Source organism: Musca autumnalis, unplaced genomic scaffold (assembly GCF_047663935.1).
Source record: "Musca autumnalis isolate F117 unplaced genomic scaffold, ASM4766393v1 scaffold_1, whole genome shotgun sequence".
Taxonomy (NCBI): domain Eukaryota; kingdom Metazoa; phylum Arthropoda; class Insecta; order Diptera; family Muscidae; genus Musca; species Musca autumnalis.
The window spans coordinates 63,576,856-63,601,879 of record NW_027411644.1 but is presented as its reverse complement, the minus strand read 5'-3'; the positions used below and the strand labels follow the sequence as shown (position 1 = coordinate 63,601,879).

Here is a 25,024-nt window from a genome sequence, read left to right as displayed (position 1 = left end):
AGTTTTATAGACTACTACGACCTATACAAGATTCTCAAGACATCTTGTGAAGGCTTCGAGACCTCTTAAATATTTGATAATAGCTTGGGAGAAGACCTGACCGATATCAACCCTTGTACAGAGCCTATGGACCATTGAAGGCAATAGGAAAGCTACAAGAGCCCTTATTAGATCACTTGTCAGCATTGTTATTATAAGGCCAGTAAGACGTTCTAAAGAACCTGTAAGGTCTTCTGTGGCCCATAAAAGGTCTTTAGGTGGTCATAAGGTCCACATCAGTTTCCTTGCATAAGCTCCGAAATGGTGAACGGGAACTTACCGGAGATCAATGACACTACGTCGTCCGCATAGGCAACATCTTCGATACCTTGATTATCCAGTTCCGTCAAAATATTATTAATTACGAGTAGCCACAGACCTAACATTATCTAGTGTGGATCACTTAAAGTCGAAGGACCATTAATTTTTTATCTTAAAGCTTCTTGTGATCATTTAAGGTCAAAATTAATGGTCCTTCGACTTTAAGTGATGCACACTAGGTAATGTTAGGTCTTTCTTGCCTCATTCCAAAATGTTATTGGAACCTAAAAGACAGGTTTTCTCAGTCTAATTCCAGACGTTTTAAAAAGCCTAACGGAATCTGTGAATTTTGGGAACATTCCTCCAATTGTTACAATATTCTATTGTCTGTATATTCAACGTATGTAAAGTTTCTTAACCAACCACCTACTCTGTCTAAGCTCTAGCGTTATTATTGAAAGAAAATTGGAGGAGGCATGCCAATAAAAAAATAACAATTCACAAAAAACAGAATATTACAAAACAGCAACAACACCCGCCGCATACAATACAAATCATTACGAACAGAAACATTTGTCGTAATCAGCATTTGAATAACCATCATTATCTTTGCCATCGGCGGCGGCGGCATCATCGCCGTTGTTGTTATAATGGTAATAAGCTAGGGAACAAAATAACAATGTGTTCGTCGTCGTCGACTTTTGTGGCACATGTGAGCGTGGGTGGGTGGATGGTTGGTAAAGTCAATGTTTTGCTTATTTTAATAGATGATTTGTAATACGAACAGTTATTATATCATTCATTATAATCATGTGAAGGATTTTTTTTTGGTTTGCAAATAAAACGGCTGATTAAAGTCTGAGCGGATATTGAGACAATGACGGCGTAGATTTGATGTTTACAATGAGATTTCAATTATATAACAAATGTTCTGTTCTGAAAATACTTTATTGGTTTTGAAAATGTAAAGAAAAAATTCAAAATAGAAATTATGAAGGCATTCAATAGCTGCTCGAAGGACCAAAATGGAAATCTGAACCCTATACGAAAGCTTAGGAGGTTCATAGAAAGTGTAGTACACTTGTGTGCGCCATAGAAGCCCTCAAAAGATTTCTTTATAAGGCATAGAATTCTTTATAATTTTTTTAGAAGTTCTTAGAACACCTTGAAATTCGTTAATGGACCTTAGAAGTCTTCAAGAGCCTGGAAGCCTTAATAATGCCCCTTATGAGGTCCATAGAATTTTATAGGGTCTTCAATGAGCCAAGGGGAAATCTGAACCCTTTGAATTGAAGGCATGTACATACAAGCTATTCCATAACATTTCTCTTATTCCACCTAAAAAAGGCATTAAGCGGATCTTATCATCAAACATTTAAATCCAATTAAATTTCATAACGTATTCACTTGCCTCTATTGCCTCCTCTCCCCCCTCAAATGCCTAAGTTCCCAGAAAACTTAAAATTCACAAAAATTCACATGTTCCACTTTTGAAGCTATGAAGCGAATGAACTAACCAACCAACCTACCGTCCGACCAACCAACCTGTGAATGGCGTAGCTTTGCATAAATCTATCGAAAGATTAACATAACGTTTGTTTTTTTTTTACTTTAAAGCTGTTGTAAACGTTTATTTTTTGTTGTGGTTAGCGCTAGGTTTTTCATTTTCTTCATTTAACTGATTAATGTTCCAGCCAGCTAGAGGAGAGCTGATAGAAGTAAGCGCTAGGTGTGTGCGGAATGAAAGAAGAGGAGAGCCATGGCTGGCAAATAAAAGTGGTAACTTGTAAAACAGAAAATTGCAATATGCGCCAAAGTTATCTTTTGATGTAAATTCCATTAATGGGTTAATTACCTGACAGCCAGCAGCCAACAACAGGCTGTTGGTTTGCCAAGACGGACGGACAGACAGATTGTCGAAACGTCTTTTGATGAGTATGTACATACATACATGTATATGAAGGGAACAAACACTCCATCAAATTGAAGCAATTATTGTGAAGAAATAAAACTGCAAATGTGAATAGAAGGCAACGATAAAATGTTCGAAAAGTGAATCTATATCAACAAATGAAAAGTCTGATATATCTGAAGAAGATTATAGCATCTCTGCAAACAAATGCTTTACCAAGTAATGGTTTTTTCTGCAACTATTAGCGTTCGTAAGTACTTACGAGTCAGTAATCCTGAGGATAATAAGTTGTCATTACATCATATATGAATAGAGTAATAATTGTTCCACAAACATCCCAGACGGGACAAGGGAGACTTCTCTCATAGAGTGGGGGTCCATAAAGTCTTTCTGCCGGTCATAGAAGGCATTATACAATAGCCTGTATTAAAAATAGAAGGCTTTTTAATAAAAAAATCCACGATTATTGAAAAACATTTTTTTTTTAATCCACGATTTTTGAAAAACATATTTTTAAATCCTCGAGTTTTGAAAAACATTTTTTTTAAATTCACGATTTTGGAAAAACATTTTTTTAATCCACGATTTTGGAAAAACATTTTTTTTAAATCCACGATTTTTGACAAAAAATAAAATCCACGATTTTAGAAAATAAATTAAAATCCAAGATTTTTTGAAAAAAAAAAATTAAAATCCACGATTTTAGAAAAATATTTTTTAAAAATCCACGATTATTGAACTTTTTTTTTTAAATCCACGACTATTGAAAAATATTTGTAAAAACATCCACGATTATTTAAAATTATTTAAAAAAAAAAATCCACGATCATTAAAAAATATTTTTTTAAAAAATCCAGGATTGTTGAGAAATTTTTTTTTAAATCCAGTATCCACGACTTTTGAAAAATATTTTCAATCTACGATTTTTGAAAAAAAAAAAAATTATAAAATCCACGATTATTGAAAAAAAAAATTATAAAATCCACGATTATTGAAAAAAAAAATTATAAAATCCACGATTATTGAAAAATAAATTATAAAATCCACGATTATTGAAAAAAAAATTATAAAATCCACGATTATTGAAAAAAATTATAAAATCCGCGATTATTGAAAAATATTATTTAAAAATCCACGATTATTTAAAACTCCACGACTGTTGAAAAATATCTTTTAAAAAAATCCACGATTATTTAAAATTATTTTTAAAAAATTATTTTAAAAAATTCTTTAAAAATGTTTTTTTTAATCCAAGTTTTTTTATTTTTTAAAAAATTATTATTGAAAATTTTTTTTTTAAATTAATTTCTCGTTAGAGACGATCTTACTGACCAAGATGCTTTTTGAAAAAGGAAAGCCGACGATACGAACCCACACAATCACCACTGTGTGACATGGATGTTTCGCCTTTGGAAGGCTCCTCAGACACATCGACTGTGGGGCGGCTTCGCTATCCTCTAACTTATTTCCTCTTTCAAATGCAAGTTGTTTTTTTACAAAGTTGAATTTTTTGTTCAAATCTTTGTATGGCTTTCATGACAAACGCTTAGCGTCGCCTTTGAAAGTTATGAGTTTGGTTCTGAACACTAACACGCCGTGACAACACTTTTTTCCATGTGTTTTTCAAGGACGTGGGTTCGAACCCCAGCCTGGCTTAAGCTGATTTTTATTTTTATTTGTTGTTTTATTTGATTGTTTTAAATCCAAGCTTATTAAAAATATTTTTTTAAAAAAACCGAGATTATTTAAAAATATTTTTTTAAAAAATCCGCGATTATTTAAAAATATTTTTTTAAAAAATCCGCGATTATTTAAAAATATTTATTAAAAAATCCACGATTATTTCAAAATATTTTTTAAAAATGCCACTATTATTTGAAATTATTTTTTAAAAAAATCCACGATTATTTCAAAATATTTTTTTTAAAAAAATCCACTATTATTTAAAATTATTTTTAAAAAAATCCACGAATATTTTAAAAATGTTTTTTTTTTTAATCCAAGTTTTTTAAATATATTTTTTAAAAAATTAACGATTGTTAAATTTTTTTTTAAAATCCACGATTATTGAAAAATATTTTTTAAAAAATCGACGATAAATGAAAAATACTTAAAAAATCTACGATTGTTGAAAAATATGTTTAAAAAATCAACAATTATTGAAAAATATTTTTGTTTTAAATCCAAGATTATGAAAAATATTTGTTAAAAGATCCATGATTATTAAAAAATATTTTTTAAAAAATTCAATCATTATTGAAAAATATTTTTAAAGAATCCAATCATTATTGAAAATTATTTTTTTTTAAATTATTAAAAAATAATTTAAAAAAAAATCCACATATCCAAATATTTTATAAAAATCCAGGATTGTTGAGAAATATTTTTTTTTTAAATCCACGATTATTTGAAAATATTTTTTTAACAAATTCGGGATTATTGAGAAGTGGTTTTTAAAAAAATCCACGATTATTTAAAAATATATTTTAAAAATCCAAGATTTTTTAGAATTATTTTTAAAAAATCCACGATTATTTAAAAATATATTTTAAAAAATTCACGATCATTGAAAAATATTTTTAAAAAATCTACTTCCTTTAAGTAAGTTTTTATTTTTATTCCTCTTAAGCAAACCTTTTGTAATGTGCAATTATTGTAGTTCCCTGAAGATGATTGGAGACTCCAATCGAAATATTGGAAATAAAGAAAACTTGAAAACATAGAACACCAAGTCTTTTATTTATAAAAAAGCCTGTAGCCGAACAATACTAAAACAAAAGAAAAAAAAAATCTACGATTATTTAAAAATATTTTTAAAAAATCCACTATCATTTAAAAATATTTTTAAAAAATCCACTATCATTTAAAAATATTTAAAAAAAAAAATCCACGATTATTGAGAAATGTTTTTTAAGTAATCCAATTAATCGTGGATTTAAAAAAAAAAAATCAAATATTTAAATATTTAAAAAAAATCAAAGATTATTTAAACATATTTTTCAAAAAATCCGCGATAATTTAAAAATATTTTTTAAAAAATCCGCGATTATTTAAAATCCACGATAAATGAAAATACTTTTTAAAAAAAAATCCAGGATTGTTGAGAAATATTTTTTTTAAAATCCACGATTATTGAAAAATATTTTTTAAAAAATCCAGGATTGTTGAAAAATGTTTTTTTTTTTAATCCACGATTATTTAAAAATATTTTTTAAAAAATCCAGGATTGTTGAGAAATATTTTTTTTTTTAAATCCACGATTATTTAAAAATGTTTTTTAAAAATCCAGGATTGTTGAAAAATATTTTTTAAAAAATCCACGATTATTTAAAAATATTTTTTTAAAAGATCCACGATTAATGAAAAATACTTTTTTAAAAAATCCACGATTGTTGAAAATTATTTTTTAAAAATCCACGATTATTGAAAAATATTTTTTAAAAAATCCACGCTTATTGAAAAATATTTTTTAAAAAATCCACGTTTTCACGTTAAAAAATCCACGATTATTTAAAATTTTTTAAAAAAATTATTTTTAATATTTAAAAATATTTTAAAAAAATCCACGATTATTTAAAAATATTTTTTAAAAAATCCAAGATTATTTAAAAATATTTTTAAAAAATCCTCGATTATTTAAAAATATTTTTTAAAAAATCCAAGATTATTTAAAAATATTTTAAAAAAAATTCACGATTATTTAAATATATTTTTTGTTTGTTTTGTTTATTGTTGAAGTTCAATCTCATTGTCGATTGTTTGAGTGGAGTATTCCCCCATTGGCTCAACTTCATTTATTACCCTCTATTACAGAGAGTAATGTTTTTCAAAACGAACTGACAGTGTTGCAAAATTTTTCTGATCGCTACCAATATCATGATTTCATCCCGGCGAAGGGAATTATCAATTGGCTTCTCAGTTTTTGAAATGATGCCTTTTTAGCGAAAAACCGAACTCTTTAAGTGTCTAGTATTCTCATATGAATGAGAATCACACTCACTTTTCGGCTTTTCCAAAGAAACACCAAAATCAAAATATTTTGCAACATGTCAGCACGTATCAACTAAGAATTCTTCGAATTCTGTGAGTTGAAAAAAAATCCAAGATTATTTAAAAATATTTTTAAAAAATCCACGATTATTTAAAAATGTGTTTTAAAATACCCACGATTGTTGAAAATTATTTTTTAAAAAATATAAAAATATTTTTTTTTTAAATCCAGGATTATTAGAAATATTTTTTAAAAAATCGACGATAAATGAAAAATACTTTTTAAAAAATCCGCGATTGTTGAAAATAATTTTTTAAAAATTCACGATTATTGAAAAATATTTTCTTTTAAATCCACGATTATTAGAAATATTTTTTAAAAAATCCGCGATTGTAGAAAATTATTTTTTAAAAATTCACGATTATTGAAAAATACTTTTTCTTTTTAAATCCAAGATTATTAGAAATATTTTTTAAAAAAATCCACGATTATTAAGAAATATTTTTTAAAAAATTTACGATTATTAAAAAGTATTTTTAAAGAATCCACGATAATTGTAAAATATTTTTTTTTTTAAATCCACGATAACCATAAAATGTTTTTTTTTTTTTAATCCACGATTATTGAAAAATATTTTTTTAAATCCACCGTTATTGAGAACTATTTTTTAAATCCACGGTTATCAAAAAATATTTTTTAAAAATTGCTTTGCCTTTAAAGTCGGCATGACCTTTTGGAACCTTATATGCCACAGTAAAGGCTTTATAGGATCTCATATTGTCCACACAAGCCCATATGTGTCTTAGTCAACCGACTAACTTTTTGAGGACTTGAGGATATGCCCGGCACAAAGCCTCATGAGCAATCATCTTGTCCATACAAGAGCCCCTTTGGCCTTATACAAGACATTTAAGCGTCCTGATGACCTTTTTAGTTTCTCTATGACGAATACACAAAGCCTGATAAACATTATGAGTCATGTCCTTAAGAGCACTCATACATGCCATACCAGACCTTATGTGTCTCAAAAAAGACACTGAGAGGCCAAAAAGGCTTTTATAGGTCGAACGGTTCCAATACAAGAACCCACTTCACTTCATGTTCCTCATACAAGTTATAATAAGGTCTACAAGACTTCAGGAGAGCTTCTATACTCAATATAATTCCTATGAGGACTTATATTGTCAACTTAAATTCTCATGTGCCTAATATGAGGAATTATTAGACCATTTAGATCTTTACTTTATCCTATGACGTCTCGCTGTGAAGCCCTATATGTCCGACACTAGATATTTTGCTTTACTGAGAAATTTTTGGTCCTTCGATTACAAAAAATTTCGCTCTTTTACAAAAATTCTGGCAACCATAGTTTTTCTTTTTCAATCTTCCCGGACTTGATTAGATGTTATTTGCAAATAACTGGCATTTTTCATAGTCGAAGGACCAAAAATCACAAATGAAGTGAAACACCTAAAACCTATGACTTTAGAAGAGCCTTGCAAAGAATTCGTCATCTTGAACCTGCGGAATTAATTGTTCATTGAGACTAACAAATTGTTTAGGGGCCAACGCTTGTTTCACTTACATTATTGCCGCTTATTTAAGAAATTAAGTCAGGTTATAATATATAATTAATAGCTACAGTACAGTACAGTCGATAAATAAACATTCTCCTTTGCCATGGGGCTACAACGTAGTAGCAGATTACGATAAGAATTTAATTATATGTGTCGCATTGCAAATTCCTGAAAAAAAAATAAAAGAAAGAGATTTATTTGGTCCTTCGAGTACAAAGAAAGTCGCTTATTTGCTACAATCTTGGCAACCCGAGCATTCTTACAGCTTTTAAAAACCAAGTGGGACTTCCCAATGGGCATTTCAAATACCTTTGCTAATTGTTTCCCGATGGTTTTGATATTTGGCTTTATTGAGATTTTTTTGGTCCTTCGATCATAAAGTCTCTCTCTTTTTCGCTAAAATTCTGGCAGCCAGAACTGTTTTAGAGCTTTTAAATCATAACTTGAACTTCGAATAGGTATTTCAAATACATTTGTTAATTGTTTCTCGTTGTTATTTTGATATTTGGCTTTATTGAGATTCTTTTGGTCCTTCGACCACAAAGAACGTCTCTCATCCGGTAAAATGCTGGCGAACAGACTTTTTTTAGAACTTCTAAAGCCTAAATTGGACTTCGAATGGGTATTTCAAATATCTTAATTCAATGTCAAATATTTTCTATAATGATTCATCTTCTTCCCACTTCTCTAACCTAACATTTTTTCCCAATCTCCAGATAATCATAAGAAAAATTACGTGACATTTTTATCGTATTTTTTAATGTGTGCTTTTACGTCTCTTGCTATTCGTACGATTTGTTATATTTCGATTTTTGCATTTGATTTCTTTATAAAAAAATGCTGAAACCACAGCGCCACAAATAAAAATTCGCAATGATTGCGGCCCCCCATTTGGCAACATAGATGGGTTGTTTGGTCGGTGGGTCGGTCGGCCGTTCGAACGGTTTGTTTTTTTCTATGGTTGTGATATGACTGTTATAACTGTAATTTGCGTTTTTATCAAAACCTGGTTGTATTTTTTGTGATTTCCTCTCTTCTCTCTCCTCCTCAAGCTGGATTACTACATCAACATCATGACGACGATCATCATAACAATAATGCCGGACAACAATTCATGCGGTGAGACGACGCCACCGCCACTTGTTGTTTTTTTTTCAAAAGATATGAGGAAATCGAATCAGAGTTGTTATTATTGTAAACTACAGCAACAACAACAACGATTATTTAACATTTCATTTTAACAATATAGCAAAATAAGTTGTCCGTCCATTCGTGCATATGAACTAGAAATTTGCATGTCTTCACATTGTGCGGTAGACGAGTGTGCAGGAGCTGCGATGCTGCGTGTCTAAACGTCTAATGATGATCAGAGCTATTAAACGTCACGGATGATTTATTTGCAAAAAATATCCGCATTTTCAAAAACACCATTTCCAAATAGAAAATTTGAAAGTGGATAAGGAACAAATAGTATCCAGGTCCTAGAAACCCGAAGCACGACATTCGGATAATGTAAAAATGTGATCCAAGTCATCTGGATAATGTGAAAATATTATCCCGGTCATCCAGATAATGTGAAAACATTATCGACGTCTTGCGGATAATGTGGAAACTTTACCCCGGTCATCCAGATAATGTTAAAACATTATCCAGGACATCCGTATAATATGAAAACGTTATCGAGGTCATGCGGATAAGGTGCAAACATTATCCAGGTCATACGGATAACGCTAAAACATTATCCAGGTCATCTGGATAATTTAAAAACATTATCCAGGTCATCCGGACATACGGATAATATGAAAACATTATCCAGATAATCCGGATAATGTGCAAGCATTATCCAGGTCATGCGGATAAGGTGCAAACATTATCCAGGTCATACGAAAACGCTAAAACATTATCCAGGTCATCTGGATAATTTATCCAGGTCATCCGGATAATATGAAACCATTATCAAGGTCACCCGGATAACGCTAACACATTATCCAGGTCATCTGGATAATTTAAAAACATTATCCAGGTCATATGGATAATGTGAAAACATTATCTAGGACATCCGGATAATATGAAAACATTATCCAGATTATCCGGATAATGTGCAAACATAATCCAGGTCATACGGATAACGCTAAAACATTATCCAGGTCATCTGGATAATTTAAAAACATTATCCAGATCATCTGGATAATTTAAAAACATTATCCAGGTCATATGGATAATGTGAAAACATTATCCAGGACATCCGGATAATGTGAAAACATTATCCAGGACATCCGTATAATATGAAAACGTTATCGAAGTCATGCGGATAAGGTGCAAACATTATCCAGGTCATACGGATAACGCTAAAACATTATCCAGGTCATCTGGATAATTTAAAAACATTATCCTGATCATCTGGATAATTTAAAAACATTATCCAGGTCATATGGATAATGTGAAAACATTATCCACGACATCCGGATAATGTGAAAACATTATCCAGGTTATCCGGATAATATGAAACCATTATCAAGGTCACCCGGATAACGCTAAAACATTATCCAGGTCATCTGGATAATTTAAAAACATTATCCAGGTCATATGGATAATGTGAAAACATTATCCAGGACATCCGGATAATATGAAAACATTATCTAGATCATCCGGATAATGTGCAAACATTATCCAGGTCATACGGATAACGCTAAAACATTATCCAGGTCATCTGGATAATTTAAAAACATTATCCAGGTCATATGGATAATGTGAAAACATTATCCAGGACATCCGGATAATATGAAAACATTATCCAGATCATCCGGATAATGTGCAAACATAATCCAGGTCATACGGATAACGCTAAAACATTATCCAGGTCATCTGGATAATTAAAAAACATTATCCAGGTCATCTGGATAATTAAAAAAACATTATCCAGATCATCTGGATAATTTAAAAACATTATCCAGGTCATATGGATAATGTGAAAACATTATCCAGGTTATCCGGATAATATGAAACCATTATCAAGGTCACCCGGATAACACTAAAACATTATCCAGGTCATCTGGATAATTTAAAAACATTATCCAGGTCATATGGATAATGTGAAAACATTATCCAGGACATCCGGATAATATGAAAACATTATCTAGATCATCCGGATAATGTGCAAACATTATCCAGGTCATATGGATAACGCTAAAACATTATCCAGGTCATCTGGATAATTTCAAAACATTATTCAGGTCACATGGATAATGTGAAAACATTATCCAGGATATCCGGATAATATGAAAACATTATCAAGATCATCCGGATAATGTGTAAACATTATCCAGGTCATACGGATAACGCTAAAACATTATCCAGGTCATCTGGATAATTTAAAAACATTATCCAGGTCATATGGATAATGTGAAAACATAATCCAGGACATCCGGATAATGTGAAAACATTATCCAGGTCATCTGGATAATGTGAAAACGTTATCCTGGTCATCTGGATAATGTGCAAATATTATCCAGGTCATACGGATAAGGTGAGACCATTATCCAGGTCATCCAGATAATGTAAAAACATTATCCAGGTCATTCGGATAATGTAAAAACATTATCCAGATCATCCGGATAACGATAAAACATTATCCGGGTCATTCTGGTCCCATTATCCATGTTATCGAAATTCTTAAAACGTAATTTATACTTACAAATTCGTTTAAATTCCAAAATACGCCGTCAAAACTTCTCTTAATAGAACTGAAAAAATAAGAAAAATTAAAATACAAAATTAATCTTTATTTATAAACAAAAATTATGTAAATAAATTAAAACAACAATGCATAATTCATAATTTTCGCAATAATTTATTATTTTGAAAAAAAAAAAATAAATACAAAAGAAATGTAAAACCAAGACACCAGCCAGATTGGGTCAATACCTTGCCAAAGAGCAAAGTACCGCTAACTATGGCGTCACAGTAGATATTTCCATAATAAGCGAACGAAAAAAAAATGTGTCACCACCCCACCAAATTGACCAAAAAGGAATTCATTGATAATGACATTAATAAAAAACATAACAGAAGTTAAGAAATTTATTTGCATCTGAAAGAAAGATTGGCAGACGCAATCAAAACAAAGATTTGACGAAAATAAAATGTTAATTTTTATTGCAAAAAAAAAACGTTTTTTGTTTTTGGGTTATCTAATATTTCATTAATTATTGATTTCAAATCATAAATGAATAAATTTTGCCGAAGATCTAATCAATCACATGGGTGATCACCAAATTTATGATGTTGATGAAGATGGATTGGATAATTTCTTCCCCATTAATTAATTAGAGAAAACATATCGATAAAGTGGATTTTATAGCAATTTAATGAAGTTTTGTAAGAAGACTTGAATCACAATTGTATTTTCTAAAGAAAAGTTATGGAACAGTTTCAATGGAAAAGTTGTTCGATAACAACATTTTCTAAAGAAAAGTTATTCGACACCAACATTTCCCATTAAAAAGATGATCGATAACTTCATTTTTGATAGAAAAGTTGTTCCATAACATTTTCTATGGTAAAGTGGTTCGATAACAACATTTCCTATAAAAAAGTTGTTTCGATAACAACACTTCCTATAGAAAATATGTTCGATAACAGCATTTCCTATAGAAAAAATGTTCGATAACAGCATTTCCTATAGAAAATATGTTCGATAACAACATTTTCCATAAAAAAGTTGTTCGATAACAACATATTCTATAGAAAAGTTGTTCGATAACAATATTTTCAATGGAAAAGTTTTTCGATAACAACATTTCCTACAGAAAAGTTGTTCGATAACAAAATTTTCAATGGAAAAGTTGTTCGATAACAACATTTCATATAGAAAAGTTGTTCGATAATTAAATTTCCTACAGAGAAGTTGTTCGATAACAACATTTCCTATAAAGAAGTTGTACGATAACAAATTTTCCTATAGAAAAGTTGTTCGATACCAAATTTTCTTTAGAAAAGTTGTTCGATAACAACATTTTCTGTAGGAAAGTTGTTCGATAACAATGATTTCAATGGAAAAGTTGTTCGATAACTACATTTCCTATAAGTAAGTTCTTCGATAACAATGATTTCATTGGAAAAGTTGGTCGATAACAACATTTCCTATAGAAAAGTTGTTCGATAACAACATTTCCTATAGAAAACTTATTCGATAACAACATTTCCTATAGAGAAATTGTTCGATAACATTTCCTATAGAAAAGTTACTACAGCAAAGTAGTTCGATAACAAAATTGTTTCTAAAAAACGTGTTCGATAACATTTTCTACGGAAAAGTTGTTCGATAACAATCTTTTCTATGGAGAAGTGGCTCGATAACAACATTTTGTGTGAAAAACTTGTTCAATAACAAAATTTTCTATGGAAAAGTTGTTCGATAACAGTATTTTGTGTATACAAGCTTCTCGATAACAACAATTTCTATAGAAAATTTATTCGATAACATTATTTTCTATAGAAAAGTTGTTCGATAGCAACATTATCTACGGAAAAGTTGTTCGATAACAACATTTTCTATAGCAAATAGTTCGATAAAAACATTTTCTATAGGAACCTTTTTCGATAACAGCATTTTCTACAGCAAAGTAGTTCGATAACAACATTTTCTATAGAAAAGTTGTTCGATAACAACATTTTTATAGATAAGATGTTCGATAACAACATTTTCTATAGAAAATTTATTCGATAACATTATTTTCTATAGAAAAGTTGTTCGATAACAACATTTTCTATGGCAAATAGTTCGATAAAAACATTTTCTATAGGAACCTTTTTCGATAACAGCATTTTATACAGCAAAGTAGTTCGATAACAACATTTTCTATAGAAAAGTTGTTTGATAACAACATTTTCTATAGAAAAGTTGTTCGATAACTACATTTTCTATAGAAAAGTTGTTCGATAACAACATTTTCTATAGAAAAGTTGTTCGATAACAACATTTTCTATAGAAAAGTTGTTCGATAACAACATTTTCTATAGAGAAGTTGTTCGATAACAACATTTTCTATAGAAAAGTTGTTCGATAACAACATTTGCTATAGAAAAGTTGTTCGATAACAACATTTTCTATAGAAAAGTTGTTCGATAACAACATTTTCTATAGAATATTGGTTCGATAACAACATTTTCTATACATAAGTTGCTCGATAACAACATTTTCTATAGAAAATTTATTCGATAGCATTATTTTCTATAGAAAAGTTGTTCGATAACATTTTCTACGGAAAAGATGTTCGATAACAACATTTTCTACGGAGAAGTTGCTCGATAACAACATTTTGTGTGGAAAAGTTGTTCAATAACAAAATTTTCTATGAAAAAGTTGTTCGATAACAATATTTTGTGTATACAAGCTTTTCGATAACAACATTTTCTCTAGAAAACTTGTTCGATAACAACATATACTCTAGAAAACTTGTTAGATAACAATATTTTCTATAGAAAAGTAGTTCGATAGCAACATTTTCTACGAAAAGTTGTTCGATAACAACATTTTCTGTGGAAAAATTTTTCGATTACAAAATTGTCTGAGGAAAAGTTGTTCGATAACAGCATTCCCTGTAGACAAGTTGTTCGATGTCTATAAAAAAACTTCTTCGATAACAAAATTTTCTATAGAAATTTGTTCGATAACAACAATTTCCATAGAAAATTTGTTCGATAACAAGATTTTTCATAGAAATTGTGTGCGATAACAATATTTTCTATTAAAAACTTGTTCGATAACTAAATTGTTTATGGGAAAGTTGTTCGATAATAAGATTTGCCACGGAAATGTTGTTCGATAACAACATTTTCTATGAAAAAGTTGTTCGATAACTAAATTTTGAAAGGAAAAATGTTCGATAACTACCTTTATAGTGGAAAAGTTGTTCGATAACAATTATTCTTACATAAAAATTATACCGCATAGCAGCATTTTCTATAGAAATTTTTTGTTATCGAACAACTGTGTTATAGAAATTTTAATAACTTGTTGATTATATTTTAAACACCTTAATTTAAATTGATTAATTTTTTTCGATAAATTTTATTGATTTCAAACAATTTATTTGCAAACTTTGTTTACTACAAATTAATGTTGCTTTTGTTGTAATTATATTACCAATCATTCCGATAAATCGCTGTAATTTCATTATAATGACATTTCATGACATTGTCAGAAAACCGAATAATAATCGCAAAAAATTAATAACACGCACTTATTTCAGAATAATATCTAAAAGAGACAATAACAACAACCACAACAGGTGGGTGGGGGGGAACATTAATTTAATAATATTTTATGATTATGGACCATAAATAATTTACATGAAAGGCCATGCCTACTTCAGCTGTGGAGAGGGGTGTGTGAGGACTTTGAAAGCTAAAATCATCGAAACAAATTAACATTTTGATAAATCTGTGCTGTGGTTGGAGGGAGGGAGGGAGTTGTTTGTCTTGGCGGTTTACACTACAATTTTTTGCAATTATTAAAATAAAATCGATAAGTTATTATTTATTTTTAAATCACAAAAAAATAAATAAATACTGGGCCACAGCATCGAGACAACCTTGAACAACTAAGAAAATCAAAAACAAGAACAGCTTAAACTAAACCACAGCAATTTTGCAGTTATTATTTCGGTTTTGGGTTTTGAAGACAGGTTCATATCGATCGGGCAACTTTGTAAAACAAAATTGTGGCTTTAAGCTACAAAAATATTGTTTTTGTTTAAACAAAAACAAAACTTGGCTTCTCACCAGCAACAATGAACAACAACATTTTGCAAAGTAAACAACACGATTATTGTTATTTTTTAGCATTTGTCGACGCCAATTTCTATGGCTTAGCGTTTTGGCGTTTTGAAGATTAATATCGACTTTTTTATTATTATTGAGGCTATACGCACGCGTATAGAATATTTTTTTGGATTTTATAAAGTGTGATTTCTCCTCCCAACAATAGATGATGTTCACAGGTATTTGGAATTTTAATTTGCCACACATCTGAATAAGGTCATAATTGTTTTGCTGAAATTCTACATCCTTGAATTTATGATTGTGATTTTTTTTACAAAAATAAAAACGTGCTCATCATTAATACAACATCAGGTAAAAATCTTTTGTTCTATCGAATAATCTAAGAGAAATTTTTTTATCAAGAAGCTTTTCTAGAAACAGAAATCGATAACAACTTTTTCTATAGAAAAGTTATTCGATAACAACGTTTTTAATAGAAAATATGACCGATAACAAATTTGTCTATTGAAAAGTTTTCCGATAGCTACTTTTTCTATAGAACAGTTGTCCGATAACAACTTTTTCTATAGAAAAGGCGTCCGATAACAACTATTTCTATAGAAAAGATGTCCGATAACAACTATTTCTATAGAAAAGATGTCCGATAACAACTATTTCTATAGAAAAGTTGTCCGATAACAACTATTTCTATAGAAAAGTTGTCCGATAACAACTATTTCTATAGAAAAGTTGTCCGACAACAACTATTTCTATAGAAAAGTTGTCCGACAACAACTATTTCTATAGAAAAGTTGTCCGACAACAACTATTTCTATAGAAAAGTTGTCCGATAACAACTCTTTCTATAGAAAAGTTGTCCGATAACAACTCTTTCTATAGAAAAGTTGTCCGATAACAACTCTTTCTATAGAAAAGTTGTCCGATAACAACTATTTCTATAGAAAAGTTGTCCGATAACAACTATTTCTATAGAAAAGTTGTCCGATAACAACTATTTCTATAGAAAAGTTGTCCGACAACAACTATTTCTATAGAAAAGTTGTCTGACAACAACTATTCCTATAGAAAAGTTGTCCGATAACAACTATTTCTATAGAAAAGTTGTCCGATAACAACTATTTCTATAGAAAAGTTGTCCGACAACAACTATTTCTATAGAAAAGTTGTCCGATAACAACTATTTCTATAGAAAAGTTGTCCGATAACAACTATTTCTATAGAAAAGATGTCCGATAACAACTATTTCTATAGAAAAGTTGTCCGATAACAACTATTTCTATAGAAAAGATGTCCGATAACAACTATTTCTATAGAAAAGATGTCCGATAACAACTATTTCTATAGAAAAGTTGTCCGATAACAACTATTTCTATAGAAAAGTTGTCCGATAACAACTATTTCTATAGAAAAGTTGTCCGACAACAACTATTTCTATAGAAAAGTTGTCCGACAACAACTATTTCTATAGAAAAGTTGTCCGACAACAACTATTTCTATAGAAAAGTTGTCCGATAACAACTATTTCTATAGAAAAGTTGTCCGATAACAACTATTTCTATAGAAAAGTTGTCCGACAACAACTATTTCTATAGAAAAGTTGTCCGATAACAACTATTTCTATAGAAAAGTTGTCCGATAACAACTATTTCTATAGAAAAGATGTCCGATAACAACTATTTCTATAGAAAAGTTGTCCGATAACAACTATTTCTATAGAAAAGATGTCCGATAACAACTATTTCTATAGAAAAGATGTCCGATAACAACTATTTCTATAGAAAAGTTGTCCGATAACAACTATTTCTATAGAAAAGTTGTCCGATAACAACTATTTCTATAGAAAAGTTGTCCGACAACAACTATTTCTATAGAAAAGTTGTCCGACAACAACTATTTCTATAGAAAAGTTGTCCGACAACAACTATTTCTATAGAAAAGTTGTCCGATAACAACTCTTTCTATAGAAAAGTTGTCCGATAACAACTCTTTCTATAGAAAAGTTGTCCGATAACAACTCTTTCTATAGAAAAGTTGTCCGATAACAACTATTTCTATAGAAAAGTTGTCCGATAACAACTATTTCTATAGAAAAGTTGTCCGATAACAACTATTTCTATAGAAAAGTTGTCCGACAACAACTATTTCTATAGAAAAGTTGTCTGACAACAACTATTCCTATAGAAAAGTTGTCCGATAACAACTATTTCTATAGAAAAGTTGTCCGATAACAACTATTTCTATAGAAAAGTTGTCCGACAACAACTATTTCTATAGAAAAGTTGTCCGATAACAACTATTTCTATAGAAAAGTTGTCCGATAACAACTATTTCTATAGAAAAGTTGTCCGATAACAACTATTTCTATAGAAAAGTTGTCCGATAACAACTATTTCTATAGAAAAGATGTCCGATAACAACTATTTCTATAGAAAAGTTGTCCGATAACAACTATTTCTATAGAAAAGATGTCCGATAACAACTATTTCTATAGAAAAGATGTCCGATAACAACTATTTCTATAGAAAAGTTGTCCGATAACAACTATTTCTATAGAAAAGTTGTCCGATAACAACTATTTCTATAGAAAAGTTGTCCGACAACAACTATTTCTATAGAAAAGTTGTCCGACAACAACTATTTCTATAGAAAAGTTGTCCGACAACAACTATTTCTATAGAAAAGTTGTCCGATAACAACTCTTTCTATAGAAAAGTTGTCCGATAACAACTCTTTCTATAGAAAAGTTGTCCGATAACAACTCTTTCTATAGAAAAGTTGTCCGATAACAACTATTTCTATAGAAAAGTTGTCCGATAACAACTATTTCTATAGAAAAGTTGTCCGATAACAACTATTTCTATAGAAAAGTTGTCCGACAACAACTATTTCTATAGAAAAGTTGTCTGACAACAACTATTCCTATAGAAAAGTTGTCCGATAACAACTATTTCTATAGAAAAGTTGTCCGATAACAACTATTTCTATAGAAAAGTTGTCCGACAACAACTATTTCTATAGAAAAGTTGTCCGATAACAACTATTTCTATAGAAAAGTTGTCCGATAACAACTATTTCTATAGAAAAGTTGTCCGATAACAACTATTTCTATAGAAAAGTTGTCCGATAACAACTATTTCTATAGAAAAGTTGTCCGACAACAACTATTTCTATAGAAAAGTTGTCCGACAACAACTATTTCTATAGAAAAGTTGTCCGACAACAACTATTTCTATAGAAAAGTTGTCCGATAACAACTATTTCTATAGAAAAGTTGTCCGATACCAACTATTTCTATAGAAAAGTTGTCCGACAACAACTATTTCTATAGAAAAGTTGTCCGATAACAACTATTTCTATAGAAAAGTTGTCCGATAACAACTATTTCTATAGAAAAGTTGTCCGATAACAACTATTTCTATAGAAAAGTTGTCCGATAACAACTATTTCTATAGAAAAGTTGTCCGATAACAACTATTTCTATAGAAAAGTTGTCCGACAACAACTATTTCTATAGAAAAGTTGTCCGACAACAACTATTTCTATAGAAAAGTTGTCCGATAACAACTCTTTCTATAGAAAAGTTGTCCGATAACAACTCTTTCTATAGAAAAGTTGTCCGATAACAACTCTTTCTATAGAAAAGTTGTCCGATAACAACTATTTCTATAGAAAAGTTGTCCGATAACAACTATTTCTATAGAAAAGTTGTCCGATAACAACTATTTCTATAGAAAAGTTGTCCGATAACAACTATTTCTATAGAAAAGTTGTCCGACAACAACTATTTCTATAGAAAAGTTGTCTGACAACAACTATTCCTATAGAAAAGTTGTCCGATAACAACTATTTCTATAGAAAAGTTGTCCGATAACAACTATTTCTATAGAAAAGTTGTCCGACAACAACTATTTCTATAGAAAAGTTGTCCGATAACAACTATTTCTATAGAAAAGTTGTCCGATAACAACTATTTCTATAGAAAAGTTGTCCGATAACAACTATTTCTATAGAAAAGTTGTCCGACAACAACTATTTCTATAGAAAAGTTGTCCGATAACAACTATTTCTATAGAAAAGTTGTCCGATAACAACTTTTTTTTATAGAAAATTGTTTGATAATAATTTTTTCTATAGAAAATTAACGATAACAACTTTTTCTTTGCAGTTGTTCGATAACAACTTTTACTAAAGAAAAGTTGTTCGACAACTATAAAAAAACTTGTCCGATAATAACTTTTTCTATAGTAAAATTACATGATAAAATGTCCGATAACAACTTCTTCTATAGTAAAGCGGAGTACACACGATCAGTTTTGACTGTCAGTTTTGCTCAAATAATCGGTTGCTTGCCAATGTGGCCGTTCATTTTTGTCAGTCATCAGGCAACCACAAAATATTTTGTGGTTGCTGGACTGTTGGACAGTTATCGATAATTACGAAAAATCGTGTGTATCCCGCTTAAAGTTGTCCGATAACAACTTTTTCGGTATAAAATATGTCCGATAACAACTTTTTTTATATAAAAGTCTTACGAAAACAACTTCTTCTATAGAAAAATTGTCCGATAACAAATTTGTCTAAACAAAAGTGGTACGATAACAACTTTTTCTATAGAAAAATTGTCCGATAACAACTTTTTGTACAGAAAATTTGTCCGATAACAACATTTTTCTATATAAAAGTCGTACGATAACAACTTTTTCTATAAAAAAATTGTCCGATAACAACTTTTTCTACAGAAAAGTTGTCCGATAACAATTTTTTTCTATATAAAAGTCGTACGATAACAACTTTTTCTACAGAAAAGTTGTCTGATAACAACTTTTTCAATAGAAAAAATGTCCGATAACAACTTTTTCTATATAAAAGTCGTACGATAACAACTTTTTCTATAGAAAAATTTTCCGATAACAACTTTTTCTATAGAAAAGCTGTCCGGTAACAATTTTTTCTATAGAAAAGTTTTCCGATAACAACTTTTTCTATAGAAAAGCTGTCCGGTAACAATTATTTCTATAGAAAAGTTGTCCGATAACAACTTTTTCTATAGAAAAGTTGTCCTATAACAATTTTTTCTATAGAAAAGTTGTCCGATAACAACTTTTCCTATAGAAAAGTTGTCCGACAACAACTTTTTCTATAGAAAAATTGTCCGGTACCTACATATTCTATATAAAAAATGTCCGATAACAACAGTTTCTGCAGAAAATTGACCGATAACAATTTTTCTATAGAAAAATTGTCCGATACTAACATTTTCTATAGAAAACTTGTCCGATAACAACTTTTCATATAAAAAATCGTCCCGTAACAACTACTTCTATATAAAAAGTTGTCCTATAACAACTATTTCTATAGAAAAGTTATCCAATAAAAACTTTTATTATAAAAAAATCTTCCGATAACAATCTTTTCTATAAAAAATTTATCCGATAGCAACTTTTTCCATAGCAAAGTTGTCCGATAACAGCTTTTTTTTATAGAAAAGTTGTCCGATAACAACTTTTCCTATAGAAAAGTTGTCCGACAACAAATTTTTCTATAGAAAAATTGTCCGGTACCTACATATTCTATATAAAAAATGTCCGATAACAACAGTTTCTGCAGAAAATTGACCGATAACAATTTTTCTATAGAAAAATTGTCCGGTACTAACATTTTCTATAGAAAACTTGTCCGATAACAACTTTTCATATAAAAAATCGTCCCGTAACAACTACTTCTATATAAAAAGTTGTCCTATAACAACTATTTCTATAGAAAAGTTATCCAATAAAAACTTTTATTATAAAAAAATCTTCCGATAACAATCTTTTCTATAAAAAATTTATCCGATAGCAACTTTTTCCATAGCAAAGTTGTCCGATAACAACTTTTTCTTTAGAATAGTTTTCCGATAACAACTTTTTCAATAGAAAAGTTGTCTGATAACAATGTTTTTTGTCCGAAAACTACTTTTTCTTTAGAATAGTTGTCCGATAACAATATTGTCTATAGAAAAGTTGTCCTATAGAAACTTTTTCCATACAAAAGTTTTCCGATAACAACTTTTTTCATAGAAAAGTTGTCCATTTTCTCTAGAAAAGTTGTTCGATAACAAAATTTTTAATAGAAAAATTGCCCGATAACAACTTTTTCCACAGAAAAGTAGTCCGATAACAACCTTTCTTTATAGAATTGCTCTTTCATAACATCTTTTTTAACAGAAAGGTTGTCCGAAGACGTAATTTTCGATAGAAAATACAACACGGGGCCCAAATATTTACCCGTCATAAACCGTTTCTAAAAAGACATTTTCTACATCGATAACATGATATTCCTATAAACAAATTGTTAAAAATTGCACGTGCACGACGTTTAACAAGACAATCAAAACAAATATCAATTAAAAATTTAACAACATAATGTTGATCAGGTTCTGCTGTTGACCCCTCACGCCCAATGAATGCATCGCTTTCATTTTGCAATCACTTAATCACTTGTAAAATGGAAATAAACAAAATCGACAACAATCGACATATGTATAATTTATGACATGAAGTTCAACAAATTATAGAACATCGTCGATTTGAATACGCCACAGTCCACAAGTCGTCTATAATTTGTCCAATGCCCTTATCGCCTGCCAAGGGGGCAGGCTGGCTGGCAAACAATTGAATGGGCTTTGATTGCAAATTCGACAAACGTAAATAGTATATATTTAATATAAAACGTGAAATAAGTGAAGAGTTTTGGAACGAATGAACCATAAAATTATTCGTTACAATCAAGTAATTTAGAAGTCTATTACCGCGTGCCATAAATACTCCTCGATACCTATTAAAAGTTCTCCTTAATTGATGTGAGAACCCAGGCAAGTCATCCAAGTTCAAATCTAATGGCGAAATGAATTCCTGTCCCTCCGCCTCTTCTCTTTCCACCGATCCAAAGTGAATAAAAAAATGCCACAAATGTTAGTAAGGTTTTTTTTTCATTTTTTGTTTTGTTCCCTGTAGAAGACAATTAACATTTAGATTTCTACTCTCAAATGGTCTATAATTAGAATAAAATGCAGAATTGCTAATGGACCGAGACTGACGTCAATTAGGGGGAAAAAACAAACAAAGAAGAAATGGAAAAAGTAAAACTTGTGGTCATTTACTATTTGAATGCGATTGAGAACAAAAAAAAAAAACAACAAATCTCAATTAAATTAATTACAACGATGTTGCATCTCGTTCCTGGTGGGGCAGTTGTTGTACTACCCAACTTGGGGCATTACTGTGCAGGGAAGTTGTTATCGGACAACTATTCAAGGCAAAGGCAGTTATCGGACAACTTTTCTGTAGCAAAAGTTGTTATCGGACAACTTTTCTATAGAAAAAGTTGTTATCGGACAACTTTTCTATAGAAAAAGTTGTTATCGAACAACTTTTCTATAAAAAAGAAGAATGGAAGAAGTTATTATCGGAAAACTTTTCCATAGCAACAGTTGTTATCGGACAACACTTCTATCGGATATGTCGTTATCGGACAACTTTCTATATAACAAGTTGTTATCGGATAACATTTCTATAGACAATGTTGTTATGGGTCAACTTTTTATAGATAAAGTTTTTCTTGGACATTATTTCTATAGAAAGAGTTGTTATCGGACAACTTTTCCATAAAAAAGGTTGTTATCGGACAACTTTTCTATAGAAAAAGTTGTTATCGAAGAACTTTTCTATAAAAATAGTTGTTATGGGACAACTTTTCTATAGAAAAAGTTGTTATGGGACAACTTTTCTATAGAAAAAGTTGATATCGGACAACTTTTCTATAGAAAAAGTTGATATCGGACAACTTTTCTATAGAAAAAGTTGATATCGGACAACTTTTCTATAAAAAAAAGCTGTTATCGGACAACTTTTCTATAGAAGACGTTATTCTCGGAGAACTTTTCCTTAGAAAAAGTTGTTATCGGACAACTTTTCTATTGAAAAAGTTGTTATCGGACAACTTTTCTATAGAAAAAGTTGTTATCGGACAACTTGTCTATCGATAAAGATGTTATCGGACAACTTTTCTATAGAAAAAGTTGTTATCGGACAACTTTTCTATAGAAAAAGTTGTTATCGGACAACTTTTCTATAGAAAAAGTTGTTATCGGACAACTTTTCTATAGAAAAAGTTGTTATCGGACAACTTTTCTATAGAAAAGGTTGTTCCCGGGCAACTTTTCCAAAGAAAATTTTGTTATCGGACAACTTTTTCTAAAGAAAAAGTTGTTATCGGACAACTTTTCTATAGAAAAAGTTGTAATCGACAACTTTTCTATAGAAAAAGTTGTTATCGACAACTTTTCGATAGAAAAAGTTGTTATCGGACAACTTTCCTATAGAAAAAGTTGTTATCGGATAACTTTTCTATAGAAAAAGTTGTTATCGGACATATTTTCTATAGAAAAAGTTGTTATCGGACAACTTTTCTATAGAAAAAGTTGTTATCGGACAACTTTTCTATAGAAAAAGTTGTTATCGGACATATTTGTTGTTGGACAACTTTCTATAGAAAAATGTGTTATCGGAAAACTTTTCTATAGAAAAATTTGTTATCGGACAACTTTTCTATAAAAAAAGTTGTTATCGAACAACCTTTCTACAGAAAACGTTGTTCTCGGACATATTTTCTATAGAAAAAGTTGTTATCGGACATATTTGTTGTTGGACAACTTTCTATAGAAAAATGTGTTATCGGAAAACTTTTCTATAGAAAAATTTGTTATCGGACAACTTTTCTATAAAAAAAAGTTGTTATCGAACAACCTTTCTACAGAAAACGTTGTTCTCGGACAAATTTTCTATAGAAATATGTTTATCGGAAAAGGTTGTTATCGGACAACTTTTCTATAGAAACAGTTGTTATCGGACAACTTTTATATAGAAAAAGTTGTTATCGGACAACTTTTCTATAGGAAAGATTGTTATCGGACAACTTTTCTGTAGAAAAGATTGTTATCGCACAACTTTTCTATAGAAAAGGTTGTTATCGGATTACTTTTCTATAGAAAAAGTTGTTATCGGAAAACTTTTCTATAGAAAAAGCTGTTATCGGGCAACTTTTATATAGAAAAAGTTGTTATCGGACAACTTTTTTATAGAAAAAGTTGCTCTCGGACAACTTTTCCGTAGAAAGGTTGTTGTCGGCCAACTTTTCCATAGAAAAAGTTTCTATCGGGCAACTTTTTTATAGAAAAAGTTGTTATCGGAAAACTTTTCTATAGAAAAAGTTGTTATCGGAAAACTTTTCTATCGAAAAAGTTGTTATCGGACAATTTTTCTATAGAAAAAGTTGTTATCGTACGACTTTTATATAGAAAAAGTTGTTATCGTACGACTTTTATATAGAAAAAGTTTTTAAGGGTTGTTTTCGAACAACTTCTTTTTTGAAAACGTTATCGAACAACATTCCTCCAAACAAATTTTTATCGATAATAAA

At 29.8% G+C, this 25,024-nt stretch overlaps 1 protein-coding gene across 4 annotated transcripts in view; it reads right to left on the bottom strand.

Annotated features, from left to right (window-relative positions):
- LOC141399744 (uncharacterized) overlaps positions 1–25,024 on the bottom strand; it is a 239,377-nt gene that overhangs the window by 187,001 nt on the left and 27,352 nt on the right. For all 4 annotated transcript variants that reach the window (XR_012411927.1, XR_012411932.1, XM_073979000.1 and 1 more), the window contains exon 3: positions 11,475–11,523. The gene's annotated coding sequence lies outside the window, so the exon portion shown is untranslated. The remainder of the gene's footprint in view (positions 1–11,474; positions 11,524–25,024) is intronic.